We start from the raw sequence: 10,072 nt of genomic DNA on the forward strand, positions 1-10,072 counted from the left end.
CATGAAACTCGAAACCAATCGCGAAACGTCGAATTTTGGACGTAATATTTTGACTACGGAAACATCAGTTTCTTCAATCAGTTATTATAATTGTTTATAGTTTGATAAAAATAAATCACCGTCGGAGAACTTTTATATGTAATGGACGTAATGGTAAAAGCAAAATGCTCTAGATTAAAATATTGTAGTGATATAACGCATGCAGTAAAGTACTTATGTAATTGCGAACTGGCGAAATTTGGAAAGAGAAACGGTACGGCTGGAAGTCTAACGTGGACGAAATATTTATGCATGCTGGATCACGACCGAACGGGTAGGTATACCTTCGCGCTGTCCCTTTTATTTCCCGATCGCGGTATACCTCCTCTGAAAGGATCCTGCGAAGCAAACGGGACTCGTCTCCGTGCAAATGCGTCGCGGACCGGAAGACGCGTATGTAGGTAAGAAACAGAAACGATAATAACGAGACGAGACGCGAGGTAGAAACAACTAATATAGCGGCGCGCAACTCTTCCGGTTGCGAGTTGCGAGAACCTTCGAAGATGTTGCATCGTCGCACGCATGCCTGCAACGACGAATCAAGACAAATCGAGACAAATCGAAGCGAGCGAAGAAAAATTTCACGAGAGAATCGTTTAAGCGCGTATTTCACGGATTAACGATTTTACAAATTCATGATGCAAATAAACTTGTCTTTCCATACTTTTCCATCCACGTTTCGTTTCGCTGCCCACCGAGGTAAACGCTACGACAACATATCGCAATATTTAATACAAACAATAAACTATTTTACATTACATTAATGCATTGAAACGTGTAGTACACATTTATCCTGTTTTAATTCAAGCAGTAATTTGTATTTTGATAATGTATGTACCACTTATAATTTATTGCGTATTATCATATCAGTAAACAACTGATTACTCGTATAATTAATTACTCCAATTGCTTTAAATTGATAATAATCTTCACAGAGTCATTTGTTTTGATTAATAAATAAATAAAATACATAATTAAGTATAAAATGTACGTATCAATATAAGGATAACATGTAAACACCGTGCGAACTTTATTTAGTAACTCGATTAATTTCATATAGAGATATAAATACTCGGAAATTCGGTAAATATAGGCCGCAGTCTAATTTAATTCAAAAATTATTGGTTTATACTAGTTTACAGAAGCGAAACGACGAGAGCCAGCACCGAATTTCCCAGCTTGAAATATCGATACGTATACAATTTTATTAGATTAAATTAAACGTAGTATTCGCTATTACTCCAATCAATGTCGCGCTTAAAATTGTCGGTGAACGACATCGAACGATCGGATGGAAAAGTTATTCTTGCAAATGGCAGGCTTCATTCGATTGTAACGGGGAATATCCATTATTTTTATTCTCGACACAGAGAAATCTATATCGCGCGCGCAACACCGAGCTACTATCTATATACATATATACATATATACATATATATATATATATATATATATATATATATATGTATATGTCGGCTGCTACCGAATCGAAACGGTGGAAGACGCGAATCCGAGCTACTTCCGGATCAATTTTGATTCAATAGAGCGGCATCCAGCAGTGTGGCAACCGGAGGTGAAGGGGCTTTCCGTAAAAGATGGGCGAGATGGTCGACCCGCGGCTGCATAAAACTGCAACGAAATGCAAACGAGTCGTTGCAAAACAACACGCAAAAACGCGGTTTCCCTTTGGTTTTACGATGCGGCACGTAGATACGCCGCGACGAAAGATCCCCGCATTAAATTCGCCGCCGTCTTCGGATCCGGTGAAATCGTTAAGGATCTCCCGTCCTGAGTTCCGCCGCGGTGCGGTAACTTTCGGGGAAAACCCGACGAGACAAGAGAGAACGTTGCGGAGTTTACTCCGGGTTAAATCGCCTCCGGAGATCGACGCTAAACAGAGTTGCCGGACAAAGCTCTACGAGAGAAGAATGTTAACGGAAGACTCGATAAAACAGGATGGTTTGACAAAACGGAACATTGCCATTCAAATCATTTTTATCGCATTAAAATTAGTCTATTTTTGAAAATTTATAATGCAATATATGTATATTGGCTGCGTCATATTTTCAATATTAAATCGTATTTTATTGTTATAATTTAGACAATTATTTCTGTTAAAATTTTGCTGGAATTTAAAACACTGACAAATACTTTTCATAAACATTTTTTTATCTTAACAGTTTTGACAGTTAAAACTCAAAACGATAAAAACAAATAAAAAAGTTATTGCAATTTTTTCGCATGCAGGAAATCTAGATTTTAATCAAATAAATTTTTTTTTCTCGCAAATCTGACATTTTCTGGATAACTTTTCGAGAATTTTATTTGAAAGGTATCAAATCGAGAGATTCTGAGATTAAAATAAAAAAATTATATTTTTTTTATATTTAATTACCAAAACTCTTTCGAAGTCTTTTAAAGTCATATTATAAACTTTGAACTTTTTGAGGATTGAGCCACAACTCTATTATAGTTATGTCAAAATTCTGAAAATGGGTTGCTAACCTCACAGGTCATTTCACGTGTCGGAATCTAATACCAAGGCCACGCAATGACCTGTACGTTTTGCGCGACACGTGACAGGTGGAAAGACGCCGTTCTCGCGCCGTTCGATGTGACATTTGGTAACTTCTTTCATCGGCGCGAACCGTACCCTCCATCAAAAACATTTCTCAAACCAGGAACAATTCCATTCCGGAGTGCGAATCCGAGCGTACGTCATAGTCAAACGAGAAGCATAAACCAGCGGGAGAGCGAAATAGAAAAAGAAGGAAACGACAGAAAATAGAGAGAAAGAAAGGGAAGAGGAATGTGACGGAGAAATTGCCGCCAACGAAAGTGCGCGTCGACGCGGACGAGATTTCGATCCCGAAATACCGAAAGGTATTTCCCCGGGCGGTACCCTGGCTACGCTGCTGCAGTAGGAAAATGAAGTAGGCCAGCCAATTGTCCCAAGACGAGTCGGATTCGTAGAAAATTCTAATACCGCGTTATACGAAAACTTTGCGATTCAATAAAAGTAATAAAACACACGGACTACTACCGACTTTGAAAAATAATCGAGACGAACAAGCCGAAAGTGTGAGGAGAAATAGAAGTTATTAATTTAATATAGTTATTAGTTTCTCTCTCTCTCTCTCTCATGCGAGTTACTAATTTAAATAACAAAATAATGTACGCGTGATACATTCGTGTGCAAAACCTTTCCATCGAAACGCGTTCTCGCGTAAAAATTTATAACGTTACTTTCCGTATAATTTAGTATTCAAGAGAATCTACTCGAATACAAATCTAAAAAAGGAAACCAAGCTCCCATCACACAGCTCAAAAAATTCGCCGATTAAGCTAAATGTACCAGTATGCCAGGACACTTAAGACCTATGTCTGGACCCCTTTGTCATTTTAGTTTTTAAATAAGTATATAACGCGAATTAAAATCAAAGATAAAAATATAATACAAGAAAAACGACGTTTATCTTTGATTCTTTGATTTTAATTCGCGTTACAACTTATATTTAAGGACTAAAATATATATCTTGTGCAACAAATACAAATTTCATTCAAATTAGAAATAACGGGATACCTTAAAACACCGTGAGGTATTTAAAGTGGGCTTGTCTATGACGCAAAATCTGATGCCTGAACATGAGGAAATTCACAACGAATACTCTGTAGTGTAGGAGATAAATGATTTATTTTCGATCGCTAACGTAAGTACGTTCTCATCGTTCGAGAAATATTGTACGTTCGATTGAACCGATAGACAATTTCCTAGCAGATCCGAGAATTATATGTATAAAAACGCGCGACGAAATTCAAATAATCCTCCAATCATTTTTGGTTAATTAACCGGTCAAGGAACTTGGATACATGACGTGGAATGCAGTTATCGGAAAGTTCAATATTGGTTTCCGACAGCGAGGCGAATATTCAATGGAGACGAATGTCGACGCGAACGAAGCTGCCGAGGGAACTTCCAAAGTCAGTTCGTCGGTACCTTGGTACGGTACAACGTTCGTCCGATTGTCAATTTGTATTCGAGAACTGTCACGCCGTCATTCCGATACTCGTTATCAGCAACCGACGTTCTCGCGTAATATTCTTGCGTGATATCTGCCTTTACGTATATACGTATATATTAAAAACCATGAAATTTTCATCGAGAAAGCCCGCTCTACATTTTCTCAGCTTTCCAACATGTTTTTGGGTCTACCGGTATGTATTATTCGATATCATTATAACGACTGACATTTAAGGCAAAAATATCAATTCATTTCTTAGCTATGTCAGAGACTGATATGCTATACGGAAATAAAATTTATTATCTATCGTAGGATGACAACGTCACGACAGCGATTTTTTTTGTAACGCCAAATATATATAATTCTTTCTTTCACATCCACGTTTAAAGTCGAATTCGACTTCAAACTTGGAAAGTCAAAACTCTTCTCGTTCAAAATTTTATTAAATTTTTTAAATCTTCACCGATACTGGGCATCGCGTTGAAATAGCGTTCGTCTCATTGGGGCAGCCGCGCCACGTCGCGTAAAATGATAACGAAAGCGAATACAAGAGACAGCGCGCGGAAACTGAACGACGACGCGCGACGGTTACGACTATCGGGAGAACGCTTCGATATTGGCCGCTAGCCCATTCCGATCCGAATATCCACTAGAGACGAGGGTCCGCACGGACGCGAGGTAGGGCGAATGAAGGGGGTGGATATTAGAATAGGAGAACAAGAAGAGAAAGAGAGAGAGAGAAAATTTATTGTGTGTGTGTGTGTGTGTGTGTGAGAACTGGTTTATTAGCCATTAGGGAAGGACCACCTCACGGAATATCGTCTCGGTACGTACCACCCCGCATCGCCACGAGTGCCGATTGCAGTCGCGCGATGCTGCAAGTTGCAACCTGCCTGTGTCCGAAGGGCGGAAAATTGAAATTGAGCCTCCATTGCATCGCCGCGCAATGCGGTCGGATATATTCGCAGCATCGGCAGATTCGTCATCTCTCATACCCGATGAAATGTTTTTTTTCGTATTGTTCCGCGTAATAAAATAACTTTCTCTCCCGACCGACAATATCGCGAAATTTTGCGTGCTTCAAGTAAATATTTATACAGAAAGGCTTTGCTTCTATAGGTAGATATATATGTATGTATTAGATCCATCTCAAATGAATTATCGAGTAAGTAAAGAAAAAGATATCGCATAGCATTATCGGTATTTTAACGAAGATTTAACTCGGATTATTTTTCATGGGAATATTTGCCCAATTAAAAATCTCTTCGAAATGTTTCAAAAGATTGTTCTTCTCCGTAAAACTTGAAAACCGTAAGCACATATTTCAATCGAGTAACAGTTCTACTATAATCTTACACTTTTCTAGTTGAACAACAGACGTAGAGTCTAAAGAACCATACAAATCTCCGAGAATACAGGTATCCCTACACAGCAACTAAAACCGCACGAACACGTAAATATCCGCAGACGTGGATCAAGCCTTTATACAGCATTTTATTACGCGGACATAAATTCTCTCTCGGAACAGAGCCATTGTTGCGGGAAACGCGTGACGAGCAAGGAACGCCGAAAGCAGAAAAGCAGGAACGACAGAATCAATATTGGTCGCTCCTGATATTTGTTTGGGATCCGACTGGGACTGGGAACCGGATTGCGCGTCGGAATCCGACAACGGAACGAAAAGGACGCGATCTCAATCGATTCGGGACAGGGATCCTTTCGTCCGATCGAAAACGTCGCCATTCTCTGGCCACGAGGTACCAATATTGAGAAAGTGAGTGGCGAATAACTGCACAACGGGAAAGAAATATATCTCAATCTCAATCGTGTTGCACGTTATATATACATTTACGCGATAAAATACCCAGATGTACAGGTGCCCTTTCATTCATGAGCCGGACTCGCTCTGGAACGTCTACATTTGTATATATATTGGCGGCCATAAATTTTGTGTATCATACACATCGTACACGTATACGCACAATAAAGTACAGCGGGTTAGATAGAATTGTACGATAAGATTTATACATATATAAAAGGAATAAAACAAATTTAATTTGAAAAAAGTTTAAAAGAAAAGAAAGTTTAAAATATCTATGTTTTAAACGTCTATCAAGCTATCGCGGCCCACTTTGGCACAATCGAGATAAAATATACAATAGAAATTTTTGCCGCTTCTCTCCGATTATTAACGAGTGGTTCTATTCTCGAATATATACCACGATATATCTACCGCTGCAAAAGCATTTCGTTCAAACCAGTCGCATCGGTGCCAAGTTTGATATTCGCGCGGATATTCGCGCTCGTTCCTACGCGTTGAAAATGAAGGAGCTTTTACATCACCGGTAATATACCTCGATGTCCTCGTCGGGGAATACGCGCGATCCGTAACGAAGAAACTGACTAAGTGGGTTAGCGAAACGAGCAGGGAAACGAGGAGCCACCAGCCACGGCACGCTGAGAATGGGCGGAATCGATAGCGATCTTAATTAAAATTAGGGGGTTACCGGGCCCAGCGTCGCGTAACGCTTTCGCGAATCACCTCGGTCGGCTCCCGCGTTCGCGTCGTTCCCGATTTGCATAACGGTGAAGATCCCGGGATCACACTTTATACACCGAGAGATGCGTTACGCGCGGTCGCGCGTTACTCGTCGAACGATTTCGTTAACGCGCGATACCGATCAACTTCCGCGGCGGCGCAACCCATTCGGAGATTATACGTTACACCGATGTCGCATAATCCTTTGAAAGTTGCCGTCGGCAGGCATAGAACTGCGATAACAACGGAGTTTTTCTTTCTTTTTTTTTTTTTTTTAATACAAATATATAGTTTACGTAAAATGAAGAAAGATGTAAAAAAAGCAGTTTATCAACAAAATCATGCGAGATCTAGTTAACGTTTCCTATTCACGGGGAGAAGTTGGATAAAATGAGACGCGTTGCCAAAGAGATCGCGGATGAGGAAAAAAAAGTTCCTTCGAGCCGGATTTGAACCAGCGACCTATGGACGTCTTTTTTCGCGCATCCAACTACGGTCCACCGCCCTATACCAACCGAGCTATCGAAGGCTACGCGAATGATTCGTACGTCAACCTTCGGAAAGAATCGTTGATACCTGGACGTGTGACGATATGAACCGAGCAAAAAAAATAAGGAATTAAATATGAACGGTTAAGAGGAAGAATTAACCGCGGAGTACGGAAAAGCCACGCTTTGGGAAAGGAATAAGAAATTAAATCTGGCTCGTACGACTCGTCTTTATTCGAAAGCTAATTCCCGATGTGTCAAATTCTTTATCCCGCGTCGCGTTTTAAACTTCGAACGTAGTCTCAATCTCTCCTCGCCCGACCCGCGTGTCGCGCGTAAGAAATTTTGTCGTACACCCGTTATACGCGTAAAGGCCTATCTACATAAGACGCAGAACGCAAGTCGCAAGACACACGCACAGTCTACATGTCAATCTAACAAAGAGGTTAGGTTGACATGTAGACTATGCGTGTGCTTGCGACTCGCGTTCTGCGTCTTACGTAGATAGACCTTAAGATGATCCAATATGAAAGCGACATCATCGGGCGATCGGGCGATCGGGCCGATATACGACATTTGCGCGATCGAACGTCGAGTTCTTACACTTTAACGACATTCGCCGCCGATTACGTCGCGCGTCCAAGTAACGCACGCAACTTTGCTTCGCGAAACGTGCGTTGATTTTCCTCGCTTGCGCATACGCAAGCGTCGTTAATCACGCGTGCGCCGACGTAAGCGTCCCGTTTGGCCGCGATAGAATTATCCCAGCGCCAGCGCCCCGCAAAGAAATATCACCCGGATCGTCCCGAGCGAGGATCACCGTCGCGCACCGTCACGCGTCGGACTCGTCGGAGTCGACGGAATTAAGTACGAAACGCGATGGTCACGCGGCGCGGCGCATCGAGAAGCAAGGCGCACGGACGCGCGCGCGGCGCACAGCTGATGCCGAGATTGCCGAGCAGGCAGGTAAAGTTAGGTAAAGGTAACTAAGGTAGGGGGGAGCTTTCGGCTGTTCGACACGCGACAGTTTGTCGTCGCAAGTTGCAAGTTGCTCCGGGAATCCGCGGTAACCGCGAGAGGAAAGATCGGTCGGCGTCGCGCGATAAAACTATGGAAACGGAAAAGCGACTCACCGAAGACGGTCTTGCGTCTTGCCCGGGAGTCGTGGGCCCGTGGGTCGCTCGTCACCGCACTCGGAGCCGAATCGTCACGTTGCGTCACCTCCGTCGAACGCCTTCCTCGCTGCACCCTCACGTTCGCGCGTATCACGCGTCGCGTCGAAACTCGCTGACGCGCACATCCGCGGCATCCGCGCAACGGTCAACGGAGTTCGCAGTTAGCGAGACCGCGACGCGACGCACACGCACACGCGCAAGATGGTGGACGGTGGACCGCTGCGCTGGCCGCTGGCACCGCTGGCTGGCACCGGCGACCGGCGACATCTGCCGGTCGCCGCTCGGTACCCGAGCCGGAATTTTGCGCGAAGCTTACTCGAGAGATTCTCGCCCGTGTTCCGCGTCGCTGAACCGTACTAATCGCGCGACGAACGGTACCCGAGGCTGAGGACGGATTTTTTGTTACGGACGGAGTAAAAATGCGTCCAGGGCTTCGACGTCGAAGAGATTTCCAAAGTTCGCACCAAGTAGCTATCGAAAATATTATTTTTACTCTATCGAGGATTCACAATTCTGATAAAATCTCGCGAGTATCGAGCGAGCGTCGGAAAATGACGGCGCGGCGCTTCGATCGATCTCGAACCGCGACGGGTTTCTCCCGAAATGTTCGCTACGATCGCTCGGAGTTCGCTTGAGAAACCGTCGCACGTTCGTGTCGCTAAACTGTATTATTTGAGACAAACGGTGTCCAAAATCGGATTTTTTGTTGCCAATGGGATAGATGCGCGTTTAAAGCCACGATATCGTACGGATTTCCACGTCAAACGGGTTCAAAGTGTCAAAATCCGTTACGTATATGCCGGCCGGCCCGATGCCGCGTCGCGCACAGAGACGGCTCGTCGGTGTTACACCGAGATCGCGGTACGCACGGCTACGCACAACGTTCAACGCTTGCGGAAAACACTCGCGATAATTCCTCGCGCGCGAAATTCACTTTAGGACGGCAACGACTCGACGAATCACGAGAAATCGAGAAATACTACGGAGCGACTCGGACGCGCTTTGCACTTTGCAGTCCACCGCGACCGCGACCAACCGCGACGTAACGACGAATGACGATTATGACGAATGGCGAGCAGGACGAGCTTGCCTTCCCCCTTCCCTCGCGTGCCTCGCTGGCTCGACATTTTGAAACTCGAAGCGGTGAACCAATCACAGCGCGCCGAAGCAAATGTAAGAAAGACCAATGGGAAAACGGGTCTTACATTTTTAAATAAACATATATATTATAGCATCTATCGCGTCTATCGCGCACTGCGCGGTATATAATTGCGAAAAAATGCAGTGCTGCAGCAATATACGATGATATATACCTATATTATTTCGTTGTAAATATATACGCATGCTTATTTATGTACGAGAAGCATCGAGCATCTGTATAACGATAAATGATATAAATTTAATATCGCGTTATGCGTTCAGCAGATATTAACGCGTCGAGAGAAATTTAATCGACGATGTCAATATTCTGCACCCGCGCGTATCTCCGGATCAACGTGCACAAGTGTGTGATACGTATCGAAAAAAATACACTTTTTTTATCTAGTAAACTTAAATAATTTATGTTTCAATAATTTATATCAAGAGTTCCCCCCTACTGTAAAGATTATTAAAAGAATAAACGGAATGTCGCACATAATTCAAATAATGCTTCTATATGATATATATATATACACACACACCAACAAATAATATATTATCAAAATATATACGACAAAAAATTAGTTTTAATAGATTATAGAAATATATATTTGTATATGTACACACACACGTGTTTTAAGAGGAGTATATAAAGTATTTCTTATACAT

At 42.8% G+C, this 10,072-nt stretch overlaps 1 protein-coding gene across 2 annotated transcripts in view; it reads right to left on the bottom strand.

Annotated features, from left to right (window-relative positions):
• Ph4alphaefb (prolyl 4-hydroxylase subunit alpha-1) overlaps positions 1–9,312 on the bottom strand; it is a 150,177-nt gene extending 140,865 nt beyond the window's left edge. For both annotated transcript variants that reach the window (XM_077425700.1, XM_077425699.1), the window contains exon 1: positions 8,222–9,312. The gene's annotated coding sequence lies outside the window, so the exon portion shown is untranslated. The remainder of the gene's footprint in view (positions 1–8,221) is intronic.
• Between the last annotated feature and the right edge of the window lie 760 nt (positions 9,313–10,072).

This window comes from Temnothorax americanus, unplaced genomic scaffold (assembly GCF_048541705.1).
Source record: "Temnothorax americanus isolate GAGA-0224 unplaced genomic scaffold, ASM4854170v1 Scaffold9, whole genome shotgun sequence".
Taxonomy (NCBI): Eukaryota; Metazoa; Arthropoda; class Insecta; order Hymenoptera; family Formicidae; genus Temnothorax; species Temnothorax americanus.